This window comes from Pongo abelii, chromosome 13, assembly GCF_028885655.2.
Source record: "Pongo abelii isolate AG06213 chromosome 13, NHGRI_mPonAbe1-v2.0_pri, whole genome shotgun sequence".
Lineage (NCBI taxonomy): Eukaryota > Metazoa > Chordata > Mammalia > Primates > Hominidae > Pongo > Pongo abelii.
The window spans coordinates 89,306,545-89,324,013 of NC_071998.2; the positions used below are offsets into that span (position 1 = coordinate 89,306,545).

Below are 17,469 nucleotides of genomic sequence, written 5' to 3' on the forward strand. Positions count from 1 at the left end.
AGGGAACAATGTGTAAAAGAATGCCTGGACGTCAGGCAACTCAGACCGTTTGCCCATTTTACGACAAGAATTATCTAGATCTTGTAAGATGGAAAAATCGAAAGTGCCATTTTCTGGCTATTTGGAGCCATTGTCAAGTTTGTATTGGGGCCAAGTGGTGTTGCAGAAAATAAGACGCTTAGATTTTAGGTCAGGTGAGAGTTTGAAGAGGTTTTAAGTTCTTAACACAGGCTAAGGGAGAAGAAGGAGGAATGGAGAGTGGAAGCTTGCCCATAGTGAAGGAGGCAACTTTAAAGAGAAGGGTAGAGACATGGAGAAAAGGGGTGGGGAGCAGCCCTGGGCTGCAATGTGGGTGAGCAGCCAAAGCAGGCGTCCCCACAATTGACTTGCCACCAAGGGAACGTGGGTGAATGATCAAGGCAGGCGTCCCCGTGGTGATCAGACACCAATGGAACGTGGGTGAATAATCAGGCAGGTGTCCCCGCAGTGATTAGACACAAACGGAAGGCTGCCTTCCCTAGTCCGTGACTGGTGCTGGAGTTTTGGATCCATGGATAAAATGTGTCTCCTTTGTCTCTACCAGAAAATGAATTGAAATTAAGAGAAGGGAGAGATTGAAGTGTGGCGCCAAGATTGAAAGGAGAAAGAGGTTGAGGGATACTGAGGGAGGTTGGAGAAGAGAGTAAAAAGGGGCCTCTTACCGGATTTGAAATTTGTGAGATGTTCCTTGGGCTGGTCGGTCTGAGGACCCGAGGGTGTAGGTGGATCTTTCTCACAGAGCAAAGAGCAGGGGGACAGGGGATTGATCTCCCAAGGGAGGTCCCCCGATCCGAGTCACGGCACCAAATTTCATGCGCCAAATTTCATGCGCGTCCATGTGAAGAGACCACCAAACAGGCTTTGTGTGAGCAAAAACAGCCGAACGGGCTGTTTATTTCACCTGGGTGCAGGCAGGCTGAGTCTGAAAAGAGAGTCAGTGAAGGGAGACAGGGGTGGGGCCGTTTTATAGGATTTGGGTAGGTAAAGGAAAAAAGGGGGGTTGTTCTCTGGTGGGCAGGAGTGGGGGTCACAAGGTGTTCAGTAGGGGAGCTTTTGAGCCAGGATGAGCCAGGAGAAGGAATTTCACAAGGTAATGTCATCAGTTAAGTCAGGAACAGGCCATTTTAACAATATTATTATGAATTCTGGGAACCTTTGAGCTAATAGGAAACTCTCAACATTCCTTTGATTCAGGTTGTGGTTCAAACTCTTATTTTTATTCCAGGGTAGTTCAAACTCTTATTTATTTTTATTCCAGGATAGCAGACAAGCTAGTTTTTCTGTCTGGTGCATATTCTGCCTGTTGCTGTTTTCATTAAGTAACAGGAGGCTCTGTGCTCTCTTAGATAGGAGTCAACTAGATAGTAATGTTTCTGCAACAAGAAATAATGTCCCTTTCAAAATGTAAAATGGCCATTGGCCTGAAGAGGTGGTGTGGCTTCATGATCTGTCAGTGGCAAGTTCAAGCAGCTGCCTCGCTCATTTCTGTTGAGTTCCTGGGGCTCTCGCTGCAGAGCTGTGCCTTTTGTTGACCTCCTGTTCTGTTCACACACGCTACAAATCTCAGGGCAGCTCACAATGACAGAAGGCACAGGGCAAGAGGGAGAAGTGTGAACACCACTCTATCACTATTTCACATGAAGGCTGACACCACAGAATGCAACAAAAGCCACTCAAATGCCTACAGAGAGAATACAGGTAATAATATATATGAGTTAAGTGGGCTGAGTGTAAGGGAAAAAAGCTCTACATTGCAGGCAGAATAACAAATGTCAATTGATACTTGGACGCTGGGTATTAATAGGCAGTGGCGGAGGCTGTGTGAACTGAAGAACATATATCCCATATAAAGGAGGCTCTCAGCTCTGTTATGTTTTACAAGAGAACCTTGAAATGCAGGTTTTGTTTATATAATGATAATACTAAGAAGAAGCACAAAAACACTGTAGGCAAACATTGAGCTAGTAAAGAAAACACATCTGTTCCTTCAAATGACATGCGTGTCATCAACTTGCAACCTCTGCAACATGGGTCTTTGGGCTTATCCATTTCAACCTCTCACCCTCTGCAGGCATTCCCTCTCCAGTCTCCCTGTTGGAACCCTTCCTGTGATGGGCTGGTCCCTTCTTCACCAGGCTCTGCGTTCTATTATGTAAACAGTTATGTTTACTGAGTTGATGTTGTCTGTTTGGAATTTGCTGCAGTTTGTCCTCCTTTGATCCTTTGGAGAACTGAAGAGTAAAACAGCCTGGTTTTTGTTTTGTTTTGTTTTTTTGTTTGTTTTGAGACGAAGTCTCGCTCTGTCACCCAGCCTGGAGTGCAGTGGCACGACCTTGGCTCACTACAACCTCTGCCTCCCAGGTTCAAGTGATTCTCCTGCCTCAGCCTCCTGAGTAACTGGGATTACAGGCAAGCACCACCACACCTGGCTAATTTTTGTATTTTTGTTAGAGACAGGGTTTCACCATGTTGGTCAGGCTTGTCTCAAACTTCTGACCTCGTGATCCGCCCATCTAGGCCTCCCAAAGTGCTGGGATTATAGGCGTGAGCCACCACGCCCAGCCAGACAGCTTGTTTTATATATGATGGCTTCCCTAGGAAGTAACTAACAGTTGTCATGCCATACTTCCCCATTACCCCCAAGTCTTCCTTAAACTGTGTCGCCCATGACATAGTTTCTAGGCTTAAATTTATCACTATCCAGTTCCTCACCTCTGGAAGTGCTCCTTCAGAAACCTCATGGTCAGAACTGAAGGTTTGATGGCAGGGCAAACAAAGGCAGACATCTTGTAAATTTCTTCTCTGAGATGCTAAGCAATGGGGACATCTGCCCTGCCAAGTCACGTCTTCCCCCTTTGGCACATATTTTGGGGTAATTAGGGAATGGGGAGAGGAAAAATATCACTTTTGCAAAGCTACGTGGAAAAGTAGAACAATTTTACTGGGAAAGGCATTTGCTTCAAGTTGATGCATGGGATTTTTTACAGACACTGCATTTGTGTTTAACCTGGGACCTCGGATACTCTGAGTACCGCAAAGAGATACAGAAGCTCCCCCGGGAAGAGGAAGAAGTCAATCAGATTGGCTGTCTGGGAAGCCAGCGATGGGTGTCAGGTACTTTTGGGGAGCACAAGGAAGGCTGGGCAGAATCAAGCCTCCCTGAGGAAGGGAGAAGTATGAATAACTCACAACCAATGGCCTTGAAAGGGTGGGAGAGGACATGGGTTGGGAATGTCATTATGGTTCTCAAGGCCTGCAGAGCCCCAACCCCTCTCCCCACCCTGTCCTCTCAGAACTTCTCACTTAAACCAGTCTTAGGACTTGTAAAGGGTGGAAGTGATGCCCTGAGGTTATGGTTGGAGGCTGTCTATGAAGGTAGGGAGCACCTATGTGCTTGGAGATGAGGCTTCCCCAGCTTTGAAGGATCTCATCTCTGGATGGAATTAGCAGTGGCTCCTTAGGGCTAAATGGCTATGACTGCATGCAGTGGGACTACATATAGGGATATAAATACGTGAACATATGCAATTTTTAAAACAAAAATGTCATCCTTTCCCTATTTTTCTTCATTGCATCCCCTCCCCCTTAATATTATATCATGGAGCTCTTTTCAAGTCAATAGATATTAGATTTGCCTTATTCCTTTTAACTATGGTATTCCATAGTTTCACTCACGTCTGTGTAAAGAGACCACCAAACAGGTTTTGTGTGAGCAATAAAGCTGTTTATTTCACCTGGGTGCAGGCGGGCTGAGTCCGAAAACAGTGAAGGGAGATAGGGGTGGGGCCGTTTTATAAGATTTGGGTAGGTAAAGTAAAATTACAGTCAAAGGGGGGGTTCTCTGACGGGCAGGAGTGGGGGTCACAAGGTACTCAGTGGGGGAGCTTTTGAGCCAGGATGAGCCAGGAGAAGGAATTTCACAAGATAATGTCATCAGTGAAGGCAGGAACAGGCCATTTTCACTTTTGTGGTGGAATGTCATCAGTTAAGGCAGGAACCGGCCATCTGGACGTGTACGTGCAGGTCACAGGGGATATGATGGCTTAGCTTGGGCTCAGAGGCCTGACATTCCCGTCTTCTTATATTAATAAGAAAAATAAAATGAAATAGTGGTAAAATGTTGGGACAGCCAAAATGTTTTGGGGGTGGTATGGAGAGATAATGGGTGATGTTTCTCAGGGCTGCTTTGAGCGGGATTAGGGGTGGCATGGGAACCTAAAGTGGGAGAGATTAAGCTGAAGGAAGATTTTGTGGTAAGGGATGATATTGCGGGGCTGTTAGAAGAAACATTTGTCATTTAGAATTATTGGTGATGGCCTGGATACGGTTTTGTATGAATTGAAAAACTAAATGGAATGAGAGAAGGAGAAAGACAAGTATTAAAGGTCTAAGAATTGGGAGGACCTAGGACATCTAATTAGAGAGTGCCTAAGGAGGTTCAGCATAGTCTTGCCAGCAAGGATTATTTATTTACTTTAAGAGTCAAGAGTGGCAGTTTGGGGAGAGCACCAGGAGATATCAGCTGTGATGGCTTGGAGAAACAGTGTAAACCGGCAGTGTAAACAAGAGCAGGGCATGTATGAGTAGTTGAGAACGGTGAATAGGAGTATGACTAGACAGAAGATAGTAGGGATGACAAGTTTTTTGGGGCACAGTCCAAGTTGGTCTGGTGTCTGGAATGAGACTGGGGCCTAATAAAAAGGAGCATCTATACAGGAGCTCAAATGGGCTGTACCTTGTAGCATTCTGAGGACAGGCCTGAATTCTGAGAAGGGAAAGTGGTAAAAGTATTGTCTAGTCCTTTTTAAGTTGGTGGCTGAGCTTGGTGAGGTGTGTTTTTAAAAGACCATTAGTCTGTTCTACCTTTCCTGAAGACTGAGGACTGTAAGGGATATATAGGATTCACTGAATACCAAGAGCCTGAAAAAAAAACCTTGGCTGATTTGACTAATAAAGGCCAGTCTGCTATTGGACTGTATAGAGGTGGGAAGGCCAAACCAAGGAATTATGTCTGACAGAAAGGAAGAAATGACCGTGGTGGCCTTCTTAGACCCTGTGGGAAAGGCCTGTACCTATCCAGTGAAAGTGTCTACCTAGACCAAGAGGTATTTTAGTTTCCTGACTCAGGGCATGTTGAGTAAAGACAAATTGCCAGTCCTGGGCGGGGGCAAATCCCTGAGCTTGATGTGTAGGGAAGGGAGGGGGCCTGAATAATCCCTGAGAAGTAGTAGAATAGCAGATGGAACACTGAGAAGTTATTTCCTTGAGGATAGATTTCCACGATGGAAAGGAAATGAGAGGTTCTAGGAGGCGGGCTAGTGGCTTGTGCTATAGCATAGCCTGCCTTTGCTGGTGTGTGGCGATTAGGCCTGGTGCAACTGCCATCAATAAACCAAGTGTGATCAGGGTGAGAAACAGGGAAGAAGGAAATGTGGGGAAATGGGGTGAACATCAGGTGGATCAGAGAGATGCAGTCATGGTGGTCAGGAATGTGGTATCAGGAATAATGTGGGAGGCCGGATTGAAGTACGGGCCAGGAACAATGGTAATTGTGGGGGACTCAACAAAGAGTGAGTACAGCTGAAGGAGCCGGCGAGCAGAAAGTATATGGGTCAGGTGTGAGGAAAATAGATTTTGGAACTTATGAGAGCTGTAGAGAGTGAGTTGAGCATAGTTTGTGATTTTAAGGGCCTCTAAAATTATTAGGGTGGCAGCAGCCACTGCACAGAGACATGATGGCCAGCCTAAAACAGTAAGGTCAAGTTGTTTGGACAAAAAGGCTACAGGATGTGATCCCGGTCCTTGTGTAAGAATTCTGACTGCACAGCCCTGCACTTCAGCTGTGGGTAATGAAAAGGGTTGGGATGAGTCAGGGAGAGCCAGGGTGGGGGCAGTCTCTAAAGCTGTCTTCAAGGAATGGAAAGAGGAGTGGGGAAAGGATTTAGGATCTATGGGGTCAGCTAGCTTTCCTTTTGTGAATTTATATAATGGCTTTGTTAGGATGGCAAAACCAGGTAGCCAAAGGCAAAAGTATCCAACCACGCCCTGGAAGGAAAGGAGTTGTTGTTTTGTAGAAGGTGCTGGGGTTTGAGAGATCAGTCGGACAGAATCAGCAAGGAGAGCACATGTGTTTTTATGAGAATTATGCTGAGATAGGTAACAGATGAGGAAGAAATTTGGGCTTGACTGAAGTAATGGGGGCTGTCTGTGAAGCTTTGCAGCAGTACAGCCCAGGTGATTTGCTGAGGCTGATGGGTGTCAGGGTCAGTCCAAGTGAAAGCGAAGAGAGGCTGGGATGAAGGGTGCAAAGGAATAGTAAAGAAAGCATGTTTGAGATCCAGAACAGAATAATGGGTTGTGGAGGGAGGTATTGAGGATAGGAGAGTATATGGGTTTGACACCATGGGGTGGATAGGCAAAACAATTTGGTTGATAAGGCGCAGATCCTGAACTAACCTGTAAGGCTTGTCTGGTTCTAGGACAGGTAAAATGCGGGAATTATAAGGAGAGTTTATAGGCTTTAAAAGGCCATGCTGTAACAGGTGATTGATAACAGGCTTTAATCCTTTTAAAGTGTGCTGTGGGATGGGATATTGGCATTGAGCAGGGTAAGGGTAATTAGGTTTTAATGAGATGGTAAGGGGTGTATGATCGGTCACCAAGGAGGGAGTAGAGGTGTCCTATACTTGTGGGCTAAGGTGGGGAGATAAAACGGGAGGATGTGAAGAAGGCTTTGAACTGGGGGAAAAGGTGGCAATGAGGTATGGCTGTACCCCAGGAATAGTCAGGGAAGCAGATAATTTAGTTAAAGTGTCTCGGCCTAATAAGGGAACGAACTGGGCAGGTGGGGATAAATAAAAAGGAGTGCTTAAAAGAGTATTGTCTAAGTTGGCACCAGAGTTGGGGAGTTTTAAGAGGTTTAGAATTCTGGCCGTCAATACCCACAACAGTTATAGAGGCAAGGGAAACAGGCCCTTGAAAAGAAGGTAATGTGGAGTGGGTTGCCTCCATATTGATTAAGAAGGGGATGGACTTACCCTCCACTGTGAGAGTTATCTAAAGCTCGGCATCCATGATGGTCTATGGGGCTTCCAAGGTGATCTGGCAGTGTCAGTCTTCAGCCGCTAAGCTGAGAAGATCTGGGAAGGAGTCAGAGAGCCTTGGGCCAGAGTTCTAGGGGCTCTGGGAGTGGCTGCCAGGTGAGTTGAACAGTCTGATTTCCAGTGGGGTCCTGCACAGATGGGACATGGCTTAGGAGGAATCCTGGGCTGTGGGCATTCCTTGGCCTAGTGGCCAGATTTCTGGTACTTGTAGCAAGCTCCTGGGGGAGGAGGTTCTGGAGGAATGCCTGGCCACTGCGGTTTAGGTGTTTGGAAGTTCTTGTGTGCTGGAGATGTGGCTGGGGGTTCTCTCACAGTGGAGGCAAGGAATTGCAACTCAGAAATATGTTGCTACTTGGCTGCCTCTACTCTATTATTTTACACCTTGAAGGTGAGGTTAATTAAGTCCTGTTGTGGGGTTTGAGGGCTGGAATTTAATTTTTGTAGTTTTATTTAATGTCGGAGCAGATTGGGTAATAAAATGAATATTGAGAATAAGATGGCCTTTTGACCTTTTAGGGTCTAGGGCTGTAAAGCATCTCAGGGTTGCTGCCAAATGAGCCATGAACTGGACTGGATTTTTATATTTGATGAAAAAGAGCCTAAATGCTATCTGATTTGGGATAAAGAAAAAGAAGCATTAACCTTTACTATGCCTTTAGCTCCAGCCACCTTTTTAAGAGCAAATTGCTGGGCAGGTGGGGGAGGGCTAGTCACAGTACAAAACTGTAAGCTGGACCGGGTGTGAGCAGGGGAGGTGATAAAAGGATTATAGGGTGCAGGTGTGGAGGCTGAGGAAGAATTGGGACCTAGCTTGGCCTGGTGAGGAGGGGAGAGGTCAGATAGGTCTGTAGAAAAGAAAGATTAGAAAGACTCAGTGACGCTTGGGGTTGGGACTGAGGGGACAGGTGGGAGGGAAAGAAGGAGGATTTGGGATGTGTTGCATTGGGAACAGAGACTAGGGAGGGACCGATGTGTAAAAGAATGCCTGGATGTCAGGAACCTCAGACCGTTTGCCTATTTTATGACAAGAATTATTTAGATCTTGTAGGATGGAAAAATTGAAAGTGCCATTTTCTGGTTATTTGGAACTACTGTTGAGTTTGTATTGGGGTCAAGTGGCATTGCAGAAGAAAATAAGATGCTTAGATTTTAGGTCAGGTGAGAGTTGAAGAGGTTTTAAGTTCTTAAGAACACAGGCTAAGGGAGAAGAAGGAGGAATGGAAGGTGGAAGCTTACCCATAGTGAATGAGGCAAGCCCAGAGAAAAGAGAGTAGAGACACGGAGAAGGGGTGGGGGGTTCTTGCCCTCCAGAAAAGCAGAGAAGGGGTTGGGGCGTGGAAATAAGGGGTTGGGGTGCAGAGATAAGAGGTCGGGGCACAGAAATAAGGGATTGGGCCACAGAGATAAGAGGTCGGGGCACAGAAATAAGGGATCAGGGCGCAGAGATAAGAGGTCGGGGTTCCTGCCCCTCCCCCCGAAAAGTGGGACTTGCCGCTAAAGTGAAGGAGAAAGGGTTCAGGGGTTCTTGCCCCTTCCCCAGAAAAGCGGGACTTGCCACTAAGGGTGAAGGAGATGGGGTTGAGGGGTTCTTGCCCTTCCCCCAGAAAAGCAGAGAAGGGGTAGAGACATGGAGAGAAGGGGTTGCGGTTATTGCCCCTCCCCCAGAAAAGTGGGACTTGCCGCTGAGTGTGAAGGAGAAGGGATTGAGTGGTTCTTGCCCCTCCCCCAGAAAAGTGGGACTTGCCGCTAAGGGTGAAGGAGATGGGGTTGAGGGGTTCTTGCCCCTCCCCCAGGAAAGCGGAGAAGGGGTAGAGACACGGAGAGAAGGGGTTGGGGTTCTTGCCCCTCCCCCAGAAAAGCGGAGAAGGGGTAGAGACATGGAGAGAAGGGGTTGGGCTTCTTGCCCCTCCCCCAGAAGAGCAGGACTTGCTGCTAAGGGTGAAGGACCAAGGCAGGCATCCCTGCGTGGTCTGACACCTCTGAAACCTGGGTGAATAATCAGAGAGGCATCCCTGCAATGATTAAACACCAAGGGAAGGCTGCCTTCCCTAGTCTGTGACCAGTGCTGGAATTTTGGGTCCACAGATAAAACGTGTCTCCTTTGTCTCTACCAGAAAATGAAAGGAATTGAAATTAAGAGAAGGGAGAGATTGAAGTGTGGCGCCAAGATTGAAAGGAGAAAGAGGTTGAGGGATACTGAGGGAGGTTGGAGAAGAGAGTAAAAAGGGGCCTCTTACCGGATTTGAAATTTGTGAGCTGTTCCTTGGGCTGGTCGGTCTGAGGACCCGAGGTTGTAGGTGGATCTTTCTCACGGAGCAAAGAGCAGGGGGACAGGGGATTGATCTCCCAAGGGAGGTCCCCCGATCTGAGTCATGGCACCGAATTTCATGCGCGTCTGTGTGAAGAGACCACCAAACAGGCTTTGTGTGATCAACAAGGCTGTTTATTTCACCTGGGTGCAGGTGGGCTGAGTCTGAAAAGAGAGTCAGCGAAGAGAGATGGGGTGGGGCTGTTTTATAAGATTTGGGTAGGTAAAGTAAAATTACAGTCAAAGGGGGGTTCTCTGGTGGGCAAGAGTTGGGGTCACAAGGTACTCAATGGGGGAGATTTTGAGCCAGGATGAGCCAGGAGAAGGAATTTCACAAGACAATGTCATCAGTTAAGGCAAGAACAGGCCATTTTCACTTCTTTTGTGGTGGAATGTCATCAGTTAAGGCAGGAACCAGCCATCTGGATGTGTACATGCAGGTCACAGGGGATATGATGGCTTAGCTTGGGCTCAGAGGCCTGACACATAGTGTGACTGTATCTTCACATTCAGGTTTTTCTAACTGTTTCTAGTTATAAATGATGTTGCAAAGCCCATCTTTAGAAAAAAAAAAAAAATAGACGAGGTCTCACTATGTTGCCCAGGCTGGTCTGGTCTTGAACTTCTGGACTCGAGCAATCCTTCTGCCTCAGCCTCCTAAAGTTCTGGGATTACAGGCAGAAGTCACTGCAACTGACCTCCAACCTTATACATATATCTTTTTAGACATTTTCTAATATTAATATAGAATATAGAACTAAAGTGGAATCGTTGGGCCTAAGAGAATGCCCACTGCTATGATTTGAATGTATGTGTCCCTCCACAATTCATTACATTGGAAACAATACCCAATGTGATAGTATTAAGAGATGGAGCCTTTGGGGAAGTGATTAATCATGAGCACACTGCCCTCATGAATGGGATTAGTGCTCTCACAGAAGAGGTTGAAGAGGGCACCAAGTCCCTTTTGTTCTTCTGCCATCTGCTACGTAAGGACTCACCAATAAGGCACCATTTTGGAAACAGAGGGCAAATCCTCCCTTGACACTGAAAGGGCCTTCATCAGTGGACTGACTTCCCAGCCTCCAGAACTGTGGGGAATAAATTTTTGTTAATCATAATTACCCAGTCTAAGATATTTTGTTATAGCAGCAGGAATGTTTCACACACATCCGTGTGAAGAGACCACCAAACAGGCTTTGTGTGAGCAATAAAGCTTTTTAATCACCTGGGTGCAGGTGGGCTGAGTCCGAAAAGAGAGTCAGCGAAGGGAGATAGGGGTGGGGCCGTTTTATAGGATTTGGGTAGGTAGTGGAAATTACAGTCAAAGGGGGTCGTTCTCTGGCGGGCAGGGGCGGGGGACACAAGGTGCTCAGTTGGGGAGCTTTTGAGCCAGGATGAGTCAGGAAAAGGAATTTCACAAGGTAATGTCATCAGTTAAGGCAAGAACAGGCCATTTTCATTTCTTTTGTGATTCTTCAGTTACTTCAGGCCATCTGATGTATATGTGCAGGTCACAGGGGATATGATGCCTTAGCTTGGGCTCAGAGGCCTGACAGAATGGACTAAGATACCCACTTATATTTTAATAGATAATGATGTCATGCCCACAAACAAATGACCATAATTTAAGTAGCAAAGAAAACAAAGTACAAGAAGATAATAAAGATAAGAGCACACATTAATGAAATCATATAGAAAAACACAGTAGAGATGCTCAACCAAACCCAAACTTGTATTTTTTCAATAGATGAATAAAATACAACCTTGTAACTTTAATTAAGTCAGAAAAAGGATGCATAACAATATAACGTATGAAAAAGGGACATAATTACAAATGCAACAGATTAAAAAAATAAGTACTACAAACAACTTTATGCCAATAGTTTGAAAGCTTCCATGAAATAGACACGTTTCTAGGAAAATAAAACTTATGAAACTCACTTGTACAGAAAAAGAAAACCAAACAAATCTGTAACAGTTGAAGAAACTGAATTAGTAGATTAAAATCAACCTACAAAACAGTTCTACTAAACGTTCAAAGAACTGACAACTCTAGGCCAGGCATGGTGGCTCACACCTGTAATCCCAGCACTTTGGGAAGCCGGGACAGGAGGATTGTTTGAGGTCAGGAGTTCAAGACCAACTTGGGCAACATAGTGAGACCCCATCTCAATTAAAAACAAACAAACTGACAATTCTAATTTTATACAAACCCTTTCAGAAACTAGAAAAAGAGGCAACATCCCCTCAAATCATTTTACGAGGCTAGTGGTGACCTTGATTCCAAAGCCAGAGTGAAAAAGAAAAAGGGTCAAATTTATTCATGATTTTAGATGCAAAAATCCTAAACAAAATAATGGCATACTTTATCTAGTAATGTATTAAATAAAAAATGACCTAGTTAGGTTTATCCTAGAAATGTAAGCATCAAATATATCTAACTATTAGCAAATCTAATAATGTAATTTACCAGATTAACAGATTAAAAGAGAATAATCACAATCAGTGCTGAAAAATAGTTTAAGAAAATGCAACACTTATTTATGATAGCAGCTGAGGGAAATGGATCATTCAATATACCCCATTTGGAAAAGCAGACATGATATGGGTTGGGAATGTTCCTTCACTAGAAGTGGTTGGAGGAGTCTTAACTCTTTGAGGCACAAATGCAAAATGATGGACTTTTTCCCAGTGACCAGCTGGACTCTGTGGAACCCTCTTTCCCACTTGTAGCTTCCCTTAATAATATCTCAGGCTTCTTCCTTCATGTTCAGTTACTAAGAATCACTGGACAAATGATAGACATCTAGATCAATGGAATAGAATTAAGAATCCAGAAATAAACCCTTGCATTTATAGTCAATTGATTTTTCCACAAGGATGCTAAGACAATTCAGTGGAGGAAAGAATTATCTTTTCAATTAATGGTGCTAGGATAATTGGCTACCCACATGCAGAAGAATGAAGTTGCACTCCGTACGCATACCTTACACAAAAATTAACTCAAATGGATCGTAAATGTAAGAGCTAAAACTAAAAAACTTTCAGAAGAAAAACAGAAGTATTTGTGATTTGGGGTTAGGCAAAACCTTAGATACGACAGCAAAAGCATAAGCAATAAAAGAAAAAAGTAAGACTTCATCGAAATTAAAAACTTTTATGCTTTAAAGAACACCCTCAAGAACATGAAAAGATAACCCATTGAATGGAAGAAAATATTTGCAAATCATGGATCAAATAAGAAACTTGTATCTAGAATACATAACAAACTCTTACATCTCAATAGGAAGAATTGAAATTACTCAACTTGAAAATGGCACCAGATGCAGTGGCTCACACCTATAATCCCAGCACATTGGGAGGCTGAGGTGGGAGGATCGCTTGGAGCCCAGGAATTGGAGACTAGCTGGGCAACACAGGGAGGCTCTGTCTCTACAAAAATAAAAAAATTAGGGAGTGGTGGCTTGCGCTTGCAGTCCTAGCTACTCGGGAATTTGAAGTGGGAGGATTGCTTTAAGCCCCAGGAATTCTAGGGTGCAGTGAGCCGTTATCACACCACTGCATTCCAGCCTGGGCGACAAAGTGAGGCCCTGTTCCAAAAATAAATAAATAAATAAAAGGCAAAGGCTCTGAACAGACATTTTTGCAAAGAAGATATGTCAACGGCCAATAAGTACATGAAAAGATGCTCAATATCATTAGCCATCAGGGAAATGCAAACCAAAACCACAGTGAGATACCTCACATCCACCAGGATGGCTATGAATTTAAAAAAAAAAAAAATGTTGGTGAGCATAAGGAGAAATTGGAACCCTCACACATGCTGATGAGAATGTAAAATGTTGTAGCTGCAGTGGAAAAATTTGGCAGTTCCTCAAAAAGTTAAAACTAGAGTTACCATACAACCCATCAATTCCACTCCTAGTTATATCCCCAAGAGAAACAAAAACATTATGTCCACACAAAAACTTGAATGTTCATAATATCATTATTCATAATAGTCCAAAAGTAGAAACAACTCAAATGTTTGCCAGCTGATAACATGGATAATAATCGCATAAAGTAAAATGTATATACATACTACAGACTATATTCAGCAATAAAAGGTGAGGCAGCCTGATCCATGCTGCAATATGAATGCATTATCTTGCATTCATGTTGATAATGAACACATGAATTTTGAACACATTATCTTAAGTAAAAGAAGCCCATCACAAAGAACCACATATTGCAAGGTCCCATTTATGTGAAATGTCCAAACTTATAGAGACAGAAAGTAGATTTTGTGGTTGCTTAGGCTGGGGGAACTTGGGGAGAAATAGGGACTGCCAGCTAACTCTTTTTGGAGTGATGAAAATGTTACAAAGTTAGATTGTGGAGATGATTGTATGAATCTGTGAATATACTAAAAAATTTGAATTGTATACTTTAATTCATTTTATTTTATTTTTTTAGGATCTCAGTCTGTTGTAGTGGCAAAATCATAGCTCACTATAACCTCAAATTACTGGGCTCAAGTGATCCTCCTGCCTCAGCTTCCTGAGTAGCTGGGACTACAGGCGTGCATCAGCCATGCCAGGCTAATTTTTAAATTTTGTGTAGAGATGGAGTCCCCTTATGTTGTCCAGGCTGGTCTCAAACTCCTGGGCTCAAGGGATCCTCCTGTCTTGGCCTCCCAAAGCATTAGGATTATAGGTGTGAGCCACCATGCCTGGCTGAATTTCACCCTTTACAAGGGTGAATTGTGTGGTATATGGATTCTATCTCAATAAAGCCATAAAAAGGAAAGAGTCTCTGGATGTTTAAAAAAAAAATGTGCACTCTTCCCAAGCAGGCACTTGAGGCTTCCATGGCTTGGGGCAGGGAGGGAGGTGATGAGGTTTGCTCTCCCGTTCTCTATTTTCTCTCAGATATCAGGGAAAGGAGGCAGGAGAGGGGAGAGGTATCAGAACACTGCTTTCTGTGACTCCCTGCGTGAGGTTACAGTCTTTCTGCTGGCATCACTTCTTTTGTTCCTATCTGGCTGTCTGTTCCCTCTGCCAGGCAGGGGTCTGAGTGCTGGCTTTCCAGTGGGTCCTTCTGACACAATCCTCTGGTGAGCAAGTTCTGACTGAACTTCATCCATCTACTTTTTTTCTCAGCCTCTTAGGATGATGAAATTCTCCCAACCTTCCTCAGTGCCCACGCAACCCATGGAAAACCCACATCTCCTTGCCAAACCATGCTGTGGGAATGCCACTAGCTACCCTAGTCTTCCTCTCTTCCACTCAGCCCTCTTTCTTGACCTGCCAGCAACACAGGCCTGGGCATTGGGCAGTTCAATGGTGCTGAAGTTTTCAGATGAAAGGCATTGCCAGTCCCTTACTTGGTGAAGGGGAAAGGGTCTGGAAGACTACTTAAGCTACCCCTGATCTTATGGAGGGAGGGGAACTTATTTAAGCCTTCCCGGCTCCCCATGGGATGAGAAGAGATGGCTGCTCCTCATGAATTCTGCTCTCACTTGCCTCCTCTTCTTCCCTGGGGTGGGGGTGACTAGTGAGAGAAAGTGGATGCTGTAGCGCTGGTTCTGCAGAAATCCTGTGAAATTATGACTTCCAGCAGCTCCTGCATGGAGATACCGGCCCACATCTGAAGGTCCTTTGAACTCAGAATGGAAGCTCTAAAATCAAATCCAAGACAACTTGGCTTTTGCACTACTGAGTCAGAATTAACCCCAGGTGGCCTTCTCCACACTTAGTGAGAAGATGGTGGCCTGTAGCTGCTTCTCTTCCCTCCACCCTTTACCTGAGCAGTGGAAATGACTCGAGCTTTTAGAGATGTGTGTGGGACACTTTCTCTAATTTTCAGAAACCATCTAGATAGAATAATCTTTATGGAAGAGGATATGGATTTCCTCTGATTGGCTGGGCCATTGTAGCAAGAATTAAAGAGAGAGAAGGAATTGAATGTGCAGGTTTCTGACACAACTCCAATCTCAAAACTTTCCCTCCCTCCCTCCTCCTTTCTTCCCTCCCCACTTTCTTCCCTTTCTTCTTCTCAGTCCATTTTCTCATCGTTTGTCTATAATCTCTTATTTCACAGAAACAACTCAGAACTGGCTTTTCTTTGCAGATGGGGTGAACACCTTCCATCTTGCCTCCCCTGCCCTGAGATGCTGGCAGAGTCCTTCTGCTAGATCCTGGAGGCCTGGTTGAGTGGCCCAGGGTGAAGATCTGGGATGGGGGCATCTAGTCAATGGGCAACTTGGGCATAGGGTTTTGCGTCTGCATAGGTTCTTCTCTGCTGTGGCAGAGCTGCCAGCCTCCAGCCCTGAGTGAATCGGCATCATTCCTGATGTGGAAGTCGCCCTACCTCTTCAGTTAGTTTTGACCAACTCCCCACCTCCACTTCCACTTCCATCGAGGGGCTGGCACCTTCAGAGCTGTGGCCACCACAGCCATGGCAGGTGTCTGTTGTCATAGCCGCCCAGGAGCTCTGGTACTGCCGTCATCACTGCCACTGTCACTGTTGTTCAACATGGAGCTGCCCCTGCTCCCCCAGGCTCCCTTGCCCTCAAAACCAGGTGTCCCTGAGGCCCAGGATCTCCCAGGGGCTGGTTTATGAGTCAGCCTGAGGAGCCCAGGGGCCTGGAGTGTATCTCCCAGCATTGCTCTGAGCCACTGGCTTGCTCAATGGCTCCTCATGGTCACATTGCCTGGGCCAGAGGCTCTCAGACTGGGGCCTAGAGCCTCAGACGATGCCCTGGGTGAATCTTGGGGGTCTGCAAATCTTCTATAAAATGAAAACGAGGGATTTTTATTTCAAGATAATCTTTAAAAAAAAGTATATCCTGGGTCATCTGAAACCAGCTAATTGTGACTAGGGTTTAAAGAAGTGGTAAAGCTGGTCTACTCTGGATGGGGCTGCTGTGTTCAAATTGTGACTCACTCCACATCCCAGCTGTGTGACCCAGGACGGCACTCACCCGCTGTGCCTGAGTGCCTTCAGCTGCAGAAGGGCGGTTCTGCGCTGGGGTCCCTGTGAGAGCTAAATGAGATTATGCTTGCAAAGCACTTAGCCTGGGGCTTAATGGGCATCTGCACTCAATCATGACTCCAATTGTGTGTATTATCAGATGGCCCCACTATTGTCGATGGCTCACAAGAGAAAACAAACAAAGGTGGCCTTAATAGGGAAGTGATATGTTAGAGTCCGGGGACAGCCCAGTGATATTGCAGCACGCTGAATAAATGAAGTTTTCACAGAAGTTTAAATAAAGAAAAGCAGTGTGATAATTGAGTCATCACACCAGGCTGGCTGAAGTCACAGGAACATGCCCGGCAGCAGTCAGAGCTGTGCTCGTGTGGTGAGCTGCCACTTATTTTTCGGCAAAACCTCATCTATCCCATTCCATCCATGTTGTTAACATGATTTTTATTGGCTTTGCTATTTTGTTTGGATTTTATATGAATGCTCTAAGCCTAAGTTTATATCTAGTTTGAGCACATTTCATAATTTAAATCAACACAGTTTGAAAAGGTGTCCATATGTCTCTGTCTCTTTCCACTTTCTTTCAACAGGATCTCACTCTGTTGCTCAAGCTGGAGTGTGGTGGTGCAATCAGAGCTCACTGCAGTAACTTTCTTTATAAAAATAATTTAACTCAACACTAAAAAGGTGTCCATATGTCTCTTTTCTTCCTTCTCTTTCTTTCTTTTCCTTCCTTCCTTCTTTCCTTTTCTTTCTTTCCTTCGTTTCTTTTTCTCTCTCCCCTTCCCTCCCTTCCTTCCTTCTTGCCTGCCTGTCTGCCTGCCTTCCTCTTTCCTTCCTTCCTATCTCTCTTCCTTCTCTCTTTTTTTCCTTACTTCCTTCTTTCTTTTGACCTGGTCTCACTTTGTGGCCCAGGCTGCAGTGCAGGGGCACAATCATAACTTACTGCAACCTTGAACTCCTGGGCTCAAGCTATCTTCCTACCTCTGCCTCCCAAGTAGCTAGGACTACAGGCCCACCACCAAGCCCAGATGATTAAAAAATTTT

General features: G+C 45.1%; 1 long non-coding RNA gene across 2 annotated transcripts in view; it reads left to right on the top strand.

Annotated features, from left to right (window-relative positions):
- The first annotated feature begins 495 nt into the window (after positions 1–495).
- Positions 496–17,469, top strand: part of LOC129047949 (uncharacterized) — a 37,646-nt gene continuing 20,672 nt past the window's right edge. The window contains exons 1-3 of one of the 2 annotated variants that reach the window (XR_008509874.2): positions 496–649; positions 1,607–1,737; positions 3,027–3,153. This is a non-coding gene — a long non-coding RNA (uncharacterized LOC129047949). Of the gene's footprint in view, positions 1,738–3,026; positions 3,154–17,469 lie in introns of both variants that reach the window. The other variant, XR_008509873.2, reaches the window with a different exon arrangement.